This window comes from Pseudophryne corroboree, chromosome 7 (assembly GCF_028390025.1).
Source record: "Pseudophryne corroboree isolate aPseCor3 chromosome 7, aPseCor3.hap2, whole genome shotgun sequence".
Classification (NCBI taxonomy): Eukaryota; Metazoa; Chordata; class Amphibia; order Anura; family Myobatrachidae; genus Pseudophryne; species Pseudophryne corroboree.
The window spans coordinates 225,119,259-225,137,459 of record NC_086450.1 but is presented as its reverse complement, the minus strand read 5'-3'; the positions used below and the strand labels follow the sequence as shown (position 1 = coordinate 225,137,459).

General features: G+C 44.3%; 1 long non-coding RNA gene across 1 annotated transcript in view; it reads right to left on the bottom strand.

Moving 5' to 3' along the window:
- Positions 1-17,850, bottom strand: part of LOC134943546 (uncharacterized) — an 81,868-nt gene extending 64,018 nt beyond the window's left edge. Inside the window, exons 1-2 of the long non-coding RNA XR_010181602.1 lie at positions 17,709-17,850; positions 17,215-17,610 (exon numbers count right to left, since the gene is read on the bottom strand). This is a non-coding gene — a long non-coding RNA (uncharacterized LOC134943546). The remainder of the gene's footprint in view (positions 1-17,214; positions 17,611-17,708) is intronic.
- Positions 17,851-18,201: the final 351 nt, after the last annotated feature.

Below are 18,201 nucleotides of genomic sequence, written 5' to 3'. Positions count from 1 at the left end.
GTGGTTAGTTGTGACGCCGACAAGGCCTTCGACAGGGTATCCTGGGCTCATCTCTCATGAGTGTTCCAGGTTCAGGGATTCTGCGCCCCCTTCCTTCAGATATTCTCTACCCTTTATTGTGATCCTATGGCCTTTTTAACTGTTAACTCTAATAACACACGTTGTTTTAATTTAGCCAGAGGCACGAAACAAGGTTGCACTCTTTCCCCTCTCTTATTTAATTTAGCCATAAACCCGCTATTTAAATATTTTATTAAAGAATCTCTCTGAAAAGGGATACAGATTGGTGTTACAGAGGTAAAGTTTTCGGCATTTGCCGATGACATTCTTCTCTACTTCTCAAATCCCAAATTAGCAATCCCAAAAGTTCTTAATTTGCTAGCGGATTTTGAGAAGGTCTCTGGTTTTAAAATCAGCTATCTTAAGACAGAAGCATCGTCATTTTTTCCTGAGGGGAAACGGGGGTGGCGAGACTCTTTCCCTTTTCAATGGGCGAAAAGTGACTGTTTAACCTATTTGGGTATAAATATACCTTGACAAACCATCATTATTACATAATTGTAAGTATAACCCACTTTTGCAAAGAACCCTATTGGACTTTTCAAATTTGCCCACCTCCCTTTAACATATATTGGACGATGTCATCTCTTTAAAATGATCTGTTTCCCCTGGTTTTTGTATGTTCTCCAAATGCTACCTGTTTATCCCTCTAAAAATATGTTATCGACCCTAAACAAAGCTCTCTAGAAATTTATTTGGGCAAACAAGCACCCCAGAATCTCCTTGTTTAAACTACAGCAAAAACGTGAATTGGGAGGCCTTAGCTTGCCTTGTTTACGGTCCTTCGCTATGGTGGCTAATTATAGGGTAGCAGTAGATTGGATTAGTGGCAGCCAAACATTCTCAAATAGCCACCTAAATCAATCCTTTACCCCTGGTTAGAATTTGTTGTCTTTATTACACACCACACCCCAAACTTTCCCTCCAACACTCAAAGATAATTGTTTAATGTATTCTGCCTGTGTTGCCTTGTGCACGCTATGCCCCTGACTAAAGCTGCTGCACTATTAGTCGATAATTTTGCCCTTATAGGGAAACCCAAACTTTTACCCACAACATTCCTCCCCCATCTTTAGGGAATGGCATACCCATGGTCTTTGTTATATATACCAATTCTTACAACCTGAATCATTTACTCTTTAACCCGTACCCAATTCCAGGAGAAATTCCCTACCCTTTCAATACCACTGTTTCCCTTCCTACAGGCCTGTAGCTATGTGAATTCTATACTGCTTATTGAGAGATAGGGGTGCCTCCACTGACCTCAACAGTGCCTTTCAGCATCATCTGGGATCCCCACTTACGACTTCACATATTCATGACCGGGTTCGCCCCTTACTAAATCTTGATGGAGGGTCGACTGGTTTGTTGAAGTGGAAATGAGACTTTCCTGATATTACCATGAAATCTTTGTTTTCCACCTACCAAGGTTTGAATAAACAACTCATTTCTATGTCATACGTAGAGATGAACCAAAAAATCTTGCACAGGGCATATTTCACGCCCAAACTTAAGTTTTTGATGGGAAAAGCTGACACATTGGCTTGTTTTAAGTGTGGATCCCTTGACGCCACTATTGAACATTGTCTTTGGTCCTATCCTCTTGTTCAACCCCTATAGACTGCCCTTCAAATATATGTCAATCACAAATTAAGGTTGACCTTTACTATTGATGCTGTATGGGCTTTCTGGGGTATAACCTCCGCTGAATCAAGAAATGGATTATCCAGCAGGAACTTAAAATTGCTTGATAAATTTGCTGCTACTGCAAAAAAGACAATATTATCCTAATGGATATTCCCTGACCCGGTATCTATGACTCTCCTGTACCCCAGAGTGTCCTACCTTTTTACAGTAGATTGGTCTGACATTTCCTTACAAAAGGAATGAAAGAAGGCTGTTTTCTTTGATATTTACATTAAAACACTGTCCCCAGTGACTAAAACACTTCTACGTCAGAGCTGTCAGCTTACTACATGGTATAATATGATGGTTCTGGATACTGGACACCCATTCTGAGTTCTAAGCTAGAACTTCTGCGTTCCTCTAACTGTTTTATTGAGTTTTGCACTGTGACTTTATCTATTACCATATTTTAATACTGTGTGAACCTGCTGAATGTTTACATTTCTTCCTGTCAATAAAATGTTTTTCAAAACAAAAAGAAAGAAAGAAATCAAATTGGAGTGGGTTGAGGAGTGAGTGAGGGGAGAGGAATACTATGATATGTTTATGGACACATTGGAAGTGTGTGAAGAGGTACATAGATAATTTTTCTTGAAATGGGTGAGACAAGACTTTGTTTAATGTATAAGAAGAAATGCCAGCTGAGAGAGGCAAGTTGAAGAGGTGGACTAGTTGCAAACAGTCTTTAAAAGGTGATAGTGGATGTCATCAAGGTGGTTGTTACAAGGGAGAAAAGTTGACAAATGAACATGTACATCATGCCCAGAGATGGAAAAAAGAACACAATGATTCAGGAGAGAGAGAGAGAGAGAGAGAGAGAGAGAGAGAGAGAGAGAGAGAGAGAGAGAGAGAGAGAGAGAGAGAGAGAGAGAGAGAGTTGGAAGGTAGTGTGTGAGGAGTCTGGCAGGATGAAATATATTTATGGAAGTTGTCAACTGTGGAGGTGAAATGAGTGGAAAAATCTAGGGCTGCAAGAGGGGATGGTTGTGCAAAATAGTGAGCTGCAGGTGGCAACTGTGTTGGAAGACTGGAAGGATATAAAATATATAGATATGTTTTTTTAAGTGAGAGGGAGGGCAGAGCTGTAGGATGGAAAGATGAATTTGAAGTGGAGGAATTCAGCATTAAAATTAGACTTCCTTCAGTGTTACTCTGCAGTGTGGGAGGACTTTTGCTAATAACAGGTCAGCTTGGAGTACTATGGATGAGGTGGCAGATGGCAGATGTAGTTGATTCAGGAATGAGTTTTTCAAGTCAGGTACAACAGAAGGCAGGGTGGAGAGCTTCTTGATAATGCCTATTGTGTGTGGATTTAGTTAGTAAAAATGGTCTAGGAAACAGGGGGAAGTTGAAGGAAAGGATATTGTGATTGGACAGCAGGAAGGGTAAGTTGGAAAACTTGGGTGAATAAAATGATGGTGCGAACATCACAGTGGGCAGGAGAGAAAGACCACTGGGAGAGGCCAAATAAAGAAGACGAACAATGGTTTGCAGAAGAAGAGTCCATGAGTTTATAAATAGGAATATTGAGATCACCCAGGATGAAGGAGTTAGTGCTGAATATAGATTATTTTAGGAGCCAGGCAGCAAAACTATCAAGGAATATGGAGACTATGGATCTGATGACCACACTATGTATATTGACTGTCTAGAAAAGAAAGAAAAAAGAAAGGGCGGGCTCAGGTTGAATAGCATGGAAGGCGCAGTGGGAATGGTATAGGATGTTTCTGCATTGTTGGCCTACAAGAACAATTTGGGTGGAGCTCAGAGTGTATCGCCACAAGAATGAGAGAAGTTAACTTATGTGCCAGATTTCGGTGACATCTTTTATACTGTATAAACCTAAATTGTATTGTAATAAAAATTTTATGCTCTGTCAATGTTTAAGCAGATTTCATTTCAGAATGTTTGATAAAATGTAGAAAGATTACAAACTCAAATAAAATAAAAAAGATTCTTCTGTAGCAACAAATTACTTCATTATAATTGTGGTGAAAATATTTGAGTGTTCTGGGAGTTGTTATTTGTAACAGCTGGTCAGTGACAGATTTTGTAACACTGGTCTACAATCTACACTGTATCTAGCAATAAAGAGATATATATTGCATTAATTAAACTCTCCAATCTGCTAATATAGTGCAGACATAGACAAACAAATAATCTTCTCTCAGTAGTAGAACGTGTTAATTATTCTACATATTTAGAAAAAGAAAAACATTCAGTCCCACCTACTGTAGGTGAGATATTGCATATCCTCAAACACTCACGATGGGAACTGAGACGATTTAGCTGCACCTCACTGTGCATGATACCATTTGTCTTTTATTTATCAGCAGCAGATATAGAATCTCACTGGGAATCTGCATTTGATTAGCAGTTAATAGAAAAGACTGCAATATAGCGGTGGCTGTAATTGCTTCAGGCAAAAGCAAAACAACAGTATACTGTATTCATTAATATTTGAGACCCGCCAGCGCTTGTTGGAAGACAGTGAGATATAGTTTACAAAGAACAGGTGGTCGGCTCAGTACATAAGATTTTGTCCAGTAATAAAACATTGAAGCAGCTCCATTATTTCTGCTATTTGCTGTGAAGTAAATGAGAAACTGAGATGACACAAAACTTTGAACAGGAATAGACAGTTGCTGTACAAGTAGACAGCCATCTAGGCTATAATGGAGAGAGGAAAGATAATGTTCTCTTTTTAACAAGGTGAGGAATTGGGAAGAATAAGTAAATACAATCTGACATGTCTGCAACTCTGCAACATAATGAAAATGTCATCTGGAGTGAAGAAATAAAAGCAAATGTCCATTTATCAGAGCAGTTAAAGGGTTATTATTGTCAAAGTCATGTGTTATGCAAGTTCTAACATAATAGCTATAGTGTCCCCCGGCTGTGGCATTATCTCCCTGACTAGTGGAGCCCGGTGCTGGTTTCATAATTACGGGGGACCCCTACATCTTCTGTCCCCCATATTTATGGAACCAGGACCGGCCCAAGAGCCCGGTGCTGGTTGGCTAAATACTGGGGAACCCCTGTTCAATTTTTCCCCAGTATTTAAACAACATGGGCTGGCTCAAAGAGCCCGATGCTGGTTATGCTTAGATGGGGGGACACCACACATTTTTTTTTAACTCTTACAGACCCTTTTCCACAGATAAGCATGCACAGATCTCACTAACCCGTGCATGACTATCTGAACACGCCAGCAAAAAGCAGGTCAATTTGAAAGCTCCATTTTTTAATTAATTCTATGCTTTCCCGGCAGTGTTTGGCTATTATCGGCAGTGATTGAGAATGGAAATTCTTAGTAAATTAATTCTTAGTAAGTTCTATTAAATAACATATGCATTGACTGATGGTGTATACATTCGTATTTGTTAGAGATGTGCGGCTGGCACTTTTCGTGTTTGTGTTTTGGTTTTGGTTCTAATTCCACTTTCATGTTTTGGTTTTGGCTTGGTTTTGCCAAAATCACCCTTTCGTGTTTTGGTTTTGGTTTTGGATCTGGATGATTTAAAAACCAAAAAACATAAAAAAAGCTAAAAACAGATAATTTGGGGGTAATTTTGATCCTACGGTAATATTAATCTCAATCACATTCATTTCCACTCATTTCCAGTCTATTCTGAACACCTCACAATATTGTTTTTAGGCCAAAAGGTTGCACTGAGATGGCTGTATGACTAAGCTAAGCGACTCAAGTGTGCAGCATAAACACCTGGCCCATCTAGGAGTGGCACTGCAGTGGCAGACGGGAGGGCAGATATTAATAAAAAGGCCCCAAACAGCACATGATGCAAAGAAGAAAAAGAGGTGCACCGAGGTTGCTGTATGACTAAGCCAAGCAACACAAGTGTGTGGCACAAACACCTGGCCCATCTAGGAGTGGCACTGCAGTGTCAGACAGGATGGCACTTTTCAAAAACTAGGCCCCAAACAGCACCTCATGCAAAGATGTAGAAGAGGTGCAATGAGGTAGCAGTAAGACTAAGCCAAGCGACACAAACAATTCCCCCTGGAATTATGCAGCAATATTACTGGAATTATATGGCAATATCACTGGAATTATATGGCAGTACCACTGGACATATACGGAAGTGTCAGACAGGATGGCACTTTAAAAAATAGTCCCGAAACAGCACATAATGCAAAGAAGAAAAAGAGGTGCAAGATGGAATTGTCCTTGGGCCCTCCCACCCACCCTTATGTTGTATAAACAGGACATGCACACTTTAACAAACCAATCATTTCAGCGACAGGGTCTGCCACACGACTGTGGCTGAAATTAGTGATTTGTTTGGGCCTCCACCAAAAAAGAAGCAATCAATCTCTCCTTGCTCAAACTGGCTCTACAGAGGCAAGATGTCGACCTCATCCCCCGATTCCTCACCCCTTTCACTGTGTACATCCCCCTCCTCACAGAGTATTAATGTGTCCCCACTGGAATCCACCATCACAGGTCCCTGTGTACTTTCCGGAGACACTTGCTGGACAAGGTCTTCTCGGAGGAATTTATAATTCATTTTGATGAACATCCTCTTCTCCACATTTTGTGGAAGTAACCTCCTACGCCGATCGCTGACAAGGTTACCGGCTGCACTAAACACTTTTTCTGAGTACACACTGGAGGGGGGCAACTTAGGTAAAATAAAGCAAGTTAGTGCAAGGCATCCAAATTGCCTCTTTTTCTGCCAGTGGGGGTAATTCCAAGTTGATCGCAGCAGGAATTTTGTTAGCAATTGGGCAAAACCATGTGCACTGCAGGGGAGGCAGATATAACATGTGCAGAGAGAGTTAGATTTGGGTGTGGTGAGTTCAATCTGCAATCTAAATTGCAGTGTAAAAATAAAGCATCCAGTATTTACCCTGCACAGAAACAAAATAACCCACCCAAATCTTACTCACTCTGCACATGTTATATCTGCCCCCCCCCTGCAGTGCACATGATTTTGCCCAACTGCTAAAAAATGTCCTGCTGCGATCAACTTGGAATTACCCCCAGTATACGTACGGACTGTCTGACATGCCTACTTGGATGCTGTCACTCATATAATCCTCCATCATTCTTTCAATGGTGACAGAATCGTATACAGTGACAGTGGACATGTCAGTAATCATTGGCAGGTCCTTTAGTCCGGACCAGATGTCAGCTTTGGCTCCTGACTGCCCTGCATCACCGCCAGCGGGTGGGCTAGGAAATCATATTCTTTTCTTTGCAGCCCCAGTTGCGGGAGAAATTGAAGGAGGAGCTGTTGACAGGTCACATTCCGCTTCAGTTGACAATTTACTCACCAGCAGGTCTTTGCACCTCTGCACACTTGTGTCTGCCGGAAAGAGAGATACAATGTAGGCTTTAAACCTAGGATCGAGCACAGTGGCCAACATGTAGTGCTCTGATTTCAACAGATTGACCACCCTTGATTCCTGGCAAAGCGGATGAAGGGCTCCATCCACAAGTCCCACATACTTAGCGGAATCACTCCGTCTTAACTCCTCCTTCAATTTCTCCAGCTGCTTCTGCAAAAGCCTGATGAGGGGAGTGTCTGAACTGACTTCACGTGTGGCAAGTTCAAAGGGTTGCAGAACCTTGCACAAGACGGAAATCATTCTCCACTGCGCTTGAGTCAGGTGCATTCCACCTCCTTTGCCTATATCATAGATGGATATATAGGCTTTAATGGCCTTTTGCTGCTCCTCCATCCTCTGAAGCATATAGAGTATTGAATTCCACCTCGTTACCATCTCTTGCTGCAGTTGATGGCAGGACAGGTTCAAGAGTGTTTGCTGGTCCTCCAGTCTTCGGCACGCAGTTGCAGAATGTCGAAAGTGGCCAGCAATTTTTCGGGCCACCGACAGCATCTCCTGCATGCCCCTGTCATTTTTCAAAAAATTCTGCACCACCAAATTAATTGTATGTGCAAAACATGGGACATGCTGGAATTTGCCCAGTTGTAATGCACGCACAATATTGCTGGCATTGTCCGATATTACAAATCCCCAGTAGAGTCTAAGTGGGGTAAGCCAATGCGCGATGATATTCCTTAGTTTCTGTAAGATGTTGTCAGTGGTGTGCATCTTACAGAAAGTGGTGATACACAGCGTAGCCTGCCTAGAAACAAGTTTGGATTTGTGAGATGCTGCTACTGGTGCTGCTGCTGCTGATGTTGCTGCAGGAGGCAATACAGCTACCCAGTGGGCTGTCACAGTAATATAGTCCTTAGTCTGCCCTGTTCCACTTGTCCACATGTCCGTGGTTAAGTGGACACTGGATACAACCGCATTTTTTATGACACTGGCGACACTTTTTCTGACGTATCTGTACATTCTCGGTATCGCTTGCCTACTGAAGTGTAACCTAGATGGGATTTGGTATTGGGGACACAATACCTCCATCAATTGCCTAAATGCCATTGCACTGAGGGCGGAAACCGGATGCACGTCTAACACCAACATAAATGTCAAGGCCTCAGTTATCCGCTTTGCAACAGGATGACTGCTGTCATATTTCATCTTCCTCACAAACGACTGTTGGACAGTCAATTGCTTAGTTGAAGCAGTACAAGTGGTCTTCCGACTTCCCCTCTGGGATGACGATCAACTCCCAGCAGCAAAAACAGCAGCGGCGACAGCAACAGCAGCAGTAGGCGTTCCACTCAAGGATCCTCTTGAGGAATCCCGGTTAGGAGAGGACTCGTCAGTCTTGCCAGGGCCTGTAGGACTACTGACGATCATGGTTGAGGAGGAAGTTGACATTGAGGGAGTTGGTGGTGTGGCTTGCAGGAGCTTCGGTACAAGAGGAAGAAGGGATTTAGGTGTCAGTGGACTGCTTACGCTCTTACCCAAAGTTTCACAACTTGACGCTGACTTATGATGAATGCGCTGCAGGTGACATATAAGGGAGGATGTTCCTAGGTGGTTAACATCCTTACCCCTACTTATTACAGATTGACAGAGGCAACACACGGCTTGACACCTGTTGTCCGGATTTGTGGAGAAATAATTCCACACCGAAGAGGTGGCTTTTTTGGTGTTTTGCTCTGGCATCACAATGGGCTTCTTCATCCCACAGACAACAGGTGTCTCCCCCGGTTCCTCATTTAAACAAAACACATTACCATCAGAATCCTCTTCGTCAACTTCCTCCTCAGCGCCAGCAACACCCATATCCTCATCCTGGTGTACTTCAACAGTGACATCTTCATTTGAATATCAGAAACTGGACTGTGGGTGCTCCTTCCAGCACTTGCAGGGGGTGTGCAAATGGTGGAAGGAGCCACCTCTTCCTGTCCAGTGTTGGTAAGGTCAGGCATCGCAACCGCCGACACACTTGGTCTCTCCTTGGGGAGTTGTGATACCATCTCAGAATGCACAGTTCTTTGCTGTGCTTTTTCCTGCTTAACTCTTTTAATTTTTCTAGTGGGAGGATGAGAGCTTCCATCGTCATGTGAAACTGAACCACTAGTCATGAACATAGGCCTGGGCCTTAACCGTTCCTTGCCACTCCATGTCGTAAATGGCATACTGGCAAGTTTACATTTCTCCTCAGACCATTAAAAAAAAATTTGGGGGTCTTTTTACTGAACTCTGGCATTTTGGATTTTACATGCTCTCTATTATTATATTGGGCATCGGCCTTGGCAGACGACTTTGATGGCATTTCATCGTCTATGTCATGGCTAGTGGCAGCAGCTTCAGCACTAGGAGGAAGTGGTTCTTGACAGTGCCGTAACTAGACATTTTAGCACTGTGTGCAAGGAATATCATCGGCGCCCACCCCCCCATTCATATTTTGAATAAGGCAAAATATAGGAGCGTGGCTTCATGGGGAAGGGGCGTGGCCACAAAATAATACCAATTTACAGCCCGCTGCACAGTAGTTACCATTATTCAAATTACACCGCACAGTAGCGCCCAGAGCCGTAACTAGACTTTTTGGTGCCTTGTGCCATAGAGAGAGTTGCCCCCCCCCATCATTTTTCCAATAGGGGCATAAGGTACATGCCTCATGGGGAAGGGGCTTGACAAGATTGATACAAAGAGAAAGCCCATGTTATGATGTCCATTCCCACATTATATATACAGTATATATTACACACACATTTAACAAGAATCCTCTTTATACCACATTCATGCACTTAACTTGAGAGCTTGTTGTTTTTCAGTTACAATACTCTTTATTAAATCCTGGGTATGGCAGTATTGAATATACTGCCATACCCAGGATTTAAACCTATAACCTGTTGAATTGTAATCACACACCCTACTCACTGAGCTATTTGATCCTACATTAAAACTATGACACTATATGAAGCTACTGGTGCTTTGTATAAAAAAATAATCAGCATTGCAATTGAGTAGATCTATGTAGTGTACAGCTACACATCCAATCTCTTGCTGCCACACACTACATAGATCTGCTCAGCTGCAATGCTGAATATTTTTCACAAAGTACAAGGTAAGCTTCAAATAGTTAGAATTCTCTAGCTTAAAATTCTCTAGCTTTCTATGCCAGGGCCAACAGCTCAATTAATAGATTGTCTGACTGCAATGCCACAGGCAATGGGTTTGAATCCCGGGTATGTCAGCATCTTGAAATGTAATAAAGGACAGTGTGACTGACTAACAAAGAAATCTCAAGTTGAGTTCATGAATGTTGTATTGGTATTAGAGACAGAATGGGTCAGGGTAGGAGACAGGGGCGGACAGGAGATGCTGGGTTTCACAAAGGGAGAAAGCTGCAAGTGAAAAGGATTTAAAATAGATAATTTACAAGTGCTACCAACAGCGCCCCATATCTTGCAGCGCTATGTGCGGTGCCCCTTCCGCACACACCTAGTTACGGCCCTGGTTCTTAATCTTTCCCTATTTTATCCTCCAAATTTTTGTTCTCCATTATTTTTCTGGAGTTATAAAACACAATATGCGGCACAGGAGCACTGGACATATGGCAGCAGAGGATACCACTGTGACTGGTCACTGGAATGACTGATGGCTGATGCACAGGACACTACCACTGGTCTGATGCAGGACAACACAGCAACACTGTAAGGGACTTGTTTTATTATACAGCAGCACTGGACATAGGCAGCAGATTATACCACTGTGACTGGTCACTGGAATGACTGATGCACAGGACACTACCACTGGTCTGATGCAGGACAACACAGCAACACTGTAAGGGACTTGTTATTATTATACAGCAGCACTGGACATATGGCAGCAGAGTATACCACTGTGACTGGTCATTGGAATGACTGATGGCTGATGCACAGGACACTACCACTGGTCTGATGCAGGACAACACAGCAACACTGTAAAGGACTTGTTATTATTATACAGCAGCACTGGACATATGGCAGCAGAGTATACCACTGTGTCTGGTCACTGGAATTACTGATGGCTGATGCACAGGACACTACCACTGGTCTGATGCAGGACAACACAGCAACACTGTAAGGGACTTGTTATTTTTATACAGCAGCACTGGACATATGGCAGCAGAGTATACCACTGTGTGTGGTCACTGGAATGACTGATGGCTGATGCACAGGACACTACCACTGGACAGATGCAGCACAATACACCACTGAACTGATGCAGCACAACACCGCACCCTATACAGCAGCACTGGACATATGGCAGCAGAGGACACCACCACTGTAACTGGACTCAGGGCCGGTTCTAGCCCTTGTGGCGCCCGGGCAAAAATAGGGGCGTGGCTTCATACAGGGGCATAGTCAGTTACGCCCCCTGTAGAGTTGTGCCCCCATTTGTGCCCCCTGTAGAGCTGTGCACCCATTTGTGCCCCCTGTAGAGTTGAGCCCCTATTTGTGCTCCCTGTAGAATAGCGCCGCTTAAAAAAAAAATACAAAAATAAAAATAATGAATACTTACTATCCACGCTCCTGATTCTCGACCACTGCTGACATCCGCCGCGCAGCTCCTCTCCTCGGATCTATGGGAGAGACGTCATGATGTCTCTCCCATAGTACAACATAGACACTAGAGGTCAATTATGACCCCTAGCATCTATGTGCCAGTCCCACAATGCTGTGCGGTGCAGGATGACATCATCGCGCACCGCACAGTAAAGGTCGTCTACATGAAGGGAACCTAGATGAGTAGCGTCTACCCATCTAGTTTCCTTCACAGCGAGGCACAGCACCGGGGGGCACTGACAAACGGTAGCGGGTCTTGCCATGGTGCGGTGCCCTACAGATGGTGCCGGCGCCCTCCGGAAGGCGGTGCCCTGGGCAAAAATCCTGTGTGCCCGTAGCAAGATCCGCTACTGACTGGATTGATGCAACACAATACACCACCACTGAACTGATGCAGCACAACACAGCACCCTATACAGCAGCACTGGACATTTGGCAGCAGAGGACACCACCACTGTGACTGGACTGATGCAGCACACAGGGCCGGTGCAAGGTCTCTCTGCACCCTAGGCAAAGCATCAACCTGGTGCCCCCTAACCTGCAACCTTCCTGCAGGAGGTGCATTATGGCTATGAGGAGCCGCCATGGGGGCGCCTCTCGGGAGCCATAGTTACATCCCCCTCCTATGTGCCTTCACATGACTTGATGTTACACGTGTCGGCACAGAGAAAGCGCTGAGGCACTATGTGGTATAGCCTGATAGTGGTGGCTGCACCTGGTTAGACCTGCAGCAGCAGGTAGCACAGTGTAAAAAGAGGAGGCCGCATACAGAGACATCTTTCAGTTTTTTGCTAGATGAAATGAATTCAGTGGCGCCCTCCAGGTGCTGGCGCCCCTAGGCAGACGCCTAAAGCTGCCTAATGGTAGAGCCGGCCCTGGCAGCACAATACACCACCACTGAACTGATGCAGCACAACACAGCACCCTATACAGCAGCAATGAACATATGGCAGCAAGAGGACACAACCACTGTGACTGGACTGATGCAGCACAAGACACGGACACTGAGGACACTGAAAGAACGGAGACATGTCCTCTCTGCACACGCTCCAATGTCGGAGTGAAAATGGCAGGGACGCGCGACTTCTTATATGGAATCCAAATCCCACGTGAATCCGACAGCGGGATGATGACGTTTTGCTTCATTCTGGTTTCCGAGTCAGGCGGGAAAACCCGAGCCTGACTCGGGGACGGGCTCGGAGCGTGAAGTCCGGTAGGGTTCGGTTCTCTGAGAACCGAACCCGCTCATCTCTAGTATTTGTGTTGACGGGCGTGAAAAAAAATACGAATGCCCCAAACACTGCGAGTTTAATGTTTAGTAAATTACCGAGATGCCACTTAGAAAAAAAAACCCCAACTGGAATAGCTTCGAATGAAATCAGTATCTTAGTAGATATACCACATGGTATGCACAATTTTCACACTACTACATATAGTAATACTCGCAATCTCTAGAAGAAATGCTGCTACTGCTTGAATGTAAGATGGATTAAAAGCTTCATTTTATTCAGAGTAAATAATTTATTATAAGCATTTGTTGCTGTCATTCCTGGGTCAGGATTCTCATTAACGCTTATCTTTCCAAAACAGTTGGAAATTTAGTGGTAAATTCTACAGGACATTTACTGGTTGTTACTGTATATTGGACAATGGTGCATTATTAGTTAATGGCAGATTAACATTATAAGGTCTTATTGTGCAGGACAGATAACAGTTACTGTACAACTAAATTGGCCTCTTACCAATTGACAAAATCGAATCAGATTATCTGAACCATAACAAAATAATGGCCCTCATTCCGAGTTGTTCGCTCGGTATTTTTCATCGCATCGCAATGAAAATCCGCTTAGTACGCATGCGCAATGTTCGCACTGCGACTGCGCCAAGTAACTTTGCTATGTAGAAAGTAATTTTACTCACGGCTTTTTCATCGCTCCGGCGATCGTAATGTGATTGACAGGAAATGGGTGTTACTGGGCGGAAACACGGCGTTTCAGGGGCGTGTGGCTGAAAACGCTACCGTTTCCGGAAAAAACGCAGGAGTGGCCGGAGAAACGGAGGAGTGTCTGGGCGAACGCTGGGTGTGTTTGTGACGTCAACCAGGAACGACAAGCACTGAACTGATCGCACAGGCAGAGTAAGTCTGAAGCTACTCTGAAACTGCTAAGTAGTTAGTAATCGCAATATTGCGAATACATCGGTCGCAATTTTAAGAAGCTAAGATTCACTCCCAGTAGGCGGCGGCTTAGCGTGTGTAACTCTGCTAAATTCGCCTTGCGACCGATCAACTCGGAATGAGGGCCAATGTCCGAATGGCAGGAATTCCAGGTAAGGCCATTCTTCTTTCATTCACAATTGGTCTGAATCAGAGTTGTATGCTATGCTTATGGTTTTGCAAACTGCGCATATATCACTGCTGTAATGCACACAGACAGCATTTCATATATAATTACTTTCACAGTGAAGATTTATTAGCAAGTAATTAACATGTAGTGGGCATTTTATGGAAGGCATTCTCCTATCCCTCATTCAGTGGCAGGCAGGAGGAGCTCTACTGCATCTCAGTCTGCAATGCACAGACTATGGGCCTAATAGTTGATCGCAGCAGCAAATTTGTTAGCAGTTGGGCAAAACCATGGGGGTCATTCCGACCCGGTCGCAGTGTGCTTTCGTTCGCACAGCTGCGACCGGGTCACTACTGGGCACGTGCGGGGGCCGTAATACGCACGCGCGTCATTGCCTGACGACAGCCGTCGCCGGGCAACGATGCTGACAGTGGAAAAAGTGGTCGCAGCGGCAGTCGCAAGAAGATTGACTGCAGGAAGGCATTCCGAGGCGTGAACTGACCATTGGAGACCATTTTCGGGGAGTGGAAAGAAAAACGCAGGCATATCCAGGCGAACGGAGGCCGGATGTCTGATGTCAAAGCCGAACCCATCATTGCTGAATCCGTCGCACAGGGTAAGTATGTCCAGGGCTGGTGCTGTTTTGCAGGATACTTTTTTAGCATAGCAGGGCTGCACAAGCGATCGCAGCCCTGCTATGCTAAAATACACTCCCCCATAGGCGGAGACTAGTTGATCGCACCAGCAGCAAAAAGTTGCTTGGTGCGATCAACTCGGAATGAGGGCCTATGTGCACTGCATGTGCAGAGAGAGTTAGATTTGGGTGGGGTGTGTTCAAACTGAAATCTAAATTGCAGTGTAACAATAAAGCAGCCAGTTTTTACCCTGCACAGAAACAAAATAACCCACCCAAATCTAACTCTCTGTGCAAATGTTATATCTGCCACATCTGCAGTGCACATGGTTTTGCCCAACTGCTAACAAATTTGCTGCTGCGATTAACTCTGAATTACCCCCTATGGCGTTGTTATCATTAATGCAAAATATTAACACACGTCACAAAGTGTGGAGGAGGGGGCAGAACTAGCCAAGTCCCTAGTGTTAGTACTAGATAATAGGTAGAGCTGCATTGCTGCAAGACTGAGACCAGTCAAACTCGGCGATCGGTCCAGCTGCGGCTCTGATCTGTCTCCAATGCTGTAGATTGGAAGAGCAAATTGCTTGTAGCCTTGTCACCAGCATCTGCTCCCCCTCTTATCAGCCCACAGATCAGACACATTGGATACCTGTCCAAGAGTGCAGGTCCCATCCTGCCCCCTATCTCAGCCCACCCTGGCCGTAATAGGTATCACATTGTGAGACACAAATTCAGCAGAATTGGGACAGATGAAGGCCAAAACAAAACACAATTCTGGTTCTAAACAAGGAGCAGCAACAAGCAGAAAAATTATTAAACTACAGTATAGATGTGTGTCTGACCATTTTTGCTGGTTTTGGTTCTAATTTACCTTCTGGTTTTGTGAAAATGTTATGTCTGGTTTTGAAATTTTTTCAAAAATTTGCACAAAAAAACCTAAAATCGCATAATTTTGGCTTCTTTTGTTCCTAGAGTAATATTGACCTTAATAACATTAATTTCCACTAATTTCCAGTCAGTTTGGACAACCTCTCATAATATTGGGGGTAATTCTGAGTTGATCGCAGCAGCAAGTTTGTTAGCAGTTGGGCAAAACCATGTGCACTGCAGGGGAGGGCTGATATAAACATTTGCAGAGAGAGTTAGATTTGGGTGGGTTATTTTGTTTCTGTGCAGGGTAAATACTGTTTGCTTTATTTTTACACTGCAATTTAGATTTCAGTTTGAATACACCCCACCCAAATCTAACTCTCTCTGCACATGTTATATCTGTCTCCCCTGCAGTGCATATGGGCCCTCATTCCGAGTTGTTCGCTCGTTCTTTTTCATCGCATCGCAGTGAAAATCCGCTTAGTACGCATGCGCAAAGTTCGCACTGCGACTGCGCCAAGTAACTTTACTATGAAGAAAGTATTTTTACTCACGGCTTTTTCTTCGCTCCGGCGATCGTAATGTGATTGACAGGAAATGGGTGTTACTGGGCGGAAACACGGCGTTTTAGGGGCGTGTGGCTGAAAACGCTACCGTTTCTGGAAAAAACGCAGGAGTGGCTGGAGAAACGGTGGGAGTGCCTGGGCGAACGCTGGGTGTGTTTGTGACGTCAACCAGGAACGACAAGCACTGAACTGATCGCACAGGCAGAGTAAGTCTGGAGCTACTCTGAAACTGCGAAGTAGTTTGTAATAGCAATATTGCGAATACATCGGTCGCAATTTTAAGAAGCTAAGATTCACTCCCAGTAGGCGGCGGCTTAGCGTGAGCAACTCTGCTAAATTCGCCTTGCGACCGACCAACTCGGAATGAGGGCCATGGTTTTGCCCAACTGCTAACAAATTTGCTGCTGTGATCAACTCAGAATTAGGCCCATTGTGTTCATCCAGTTTAGGCCAAAAGGCTGTACCGAGCTAGCTGGCTGAGTAAGCTACAGTAAGTAACAGTGAGATGAGAACAACAGAAAAAATTGCTGCGTCTGGGTCTAACAATTATTCATTGGGCCGATCTTAATGACACAAACCTGGAATTAATTATATAAAAAACCACGTTCGCCTCTATAAGGAGTTGTGTGGTGCTCCTACCTACATGAACCAGAGAAAGAAGTTAATAGAGGCGCTCATAGCATTTAAACACCATAATTTCCTGGGTTCTACTACAACCAAAGAAACGAGTAGATTTGTAAAATAAATATTTAATGATCACAATGATTTGGTAAAATGCCACTTATTTAAAACATTCATAGGTAATTAATATATAATTCCTATCTCACTGATTTGCCACAAATATGCACATAAAAATCATATAAATGGTATAAACTGTTGCAGTGAAAGCTATATCAAACAACTCACAGAAATACTGTAGCTAATAAAAAGTTCAAATGTATCAATCTGTTATACTCCTTAGGGAACACTGTTGCCAAAACTGCTGTGAATAGAGTTCATGAATAAGACACAGTTACTGAACGTATAGCCACAGTAGGCTCTGTGATGTTAGAACTGATTTCAGAATTAGTAGCCGGCATATATATAACAAGTAAGCAAAAGATTACCTCTCCCTTTGGGCTGATGCACCCGAGCGTCCCCGGGTGAGTCCAGAGCTGGCCCAATATTGTATAGAGCTGGAGGGTTCGTTGCGTTGGTGTGTGTATGTTCGAAACCACACTGTTGTGAACTCAATACCCCTGGGGGTGCTTCACCCAATTAGTGCTGCAAGGGTTTGTGGAGAGAACAAATATGCGGCTGAATGAATGAAAGCCGCCACACAAATCCGGCTGTGTATGCACCTCTTCCGAGACTCCCTGGACGTGGTCAGCGTAGGAGAGGATGATGTATCTGGCTGCAATTGCCGCATGGAGCTCACACGCCGGCTACGTTCTGTATGAAGTGCTGGTTGCTATGAGCGCCTCTATTAACTTCTTTCTCAACAGTGAGATGAGGCCTAGTGGCTAAAGGACAAGAAAAATAATTAAAATAAGATTGATTGATTGATTAATTGATTATGGTAGGCAACTCATACGTGCACACAGGGAGGGTTTATGAATACCTAGAAACTCCCCCTGGGTGCTGATCCATCAGCGCTACTCACTGATTATTATTTGTTTGAATGCCTGTAGGGGAGCTGCATTGGCAGCACGCAGCTCCTCTTAGGCAGTATATACTACGTGTGGCTGCTTTGATGTCTGAGAGATCCGGGAAAAGTGGGAGTGGAGGAGGTGAATAGTGGCAGGATATTCAGAGTCGGGACTGGCAGCAGCGGGCGGAAGGAGGGAGGAACCGCTGCACACATTGGTACTGCTACTGGGAGGCGAGTGTTCATGAAAAAAATGGTAAGATGACATACAATAATAGTATAGTGATATATAGGTGACCTTCAGCCCGGCACACTCAGGAGACACAGCGGGGACAGGGTGCAGAGCATGGGATCAGAGGCAGCAGGAGTACAGTGAGGAGAGGGCTATGCTGGCAGCTACAGGAAGAGCAGACAAGGTCACCAGGATAGCCTGCATTTGGGGGAGGGGGACAAGAGTACAGTGAGG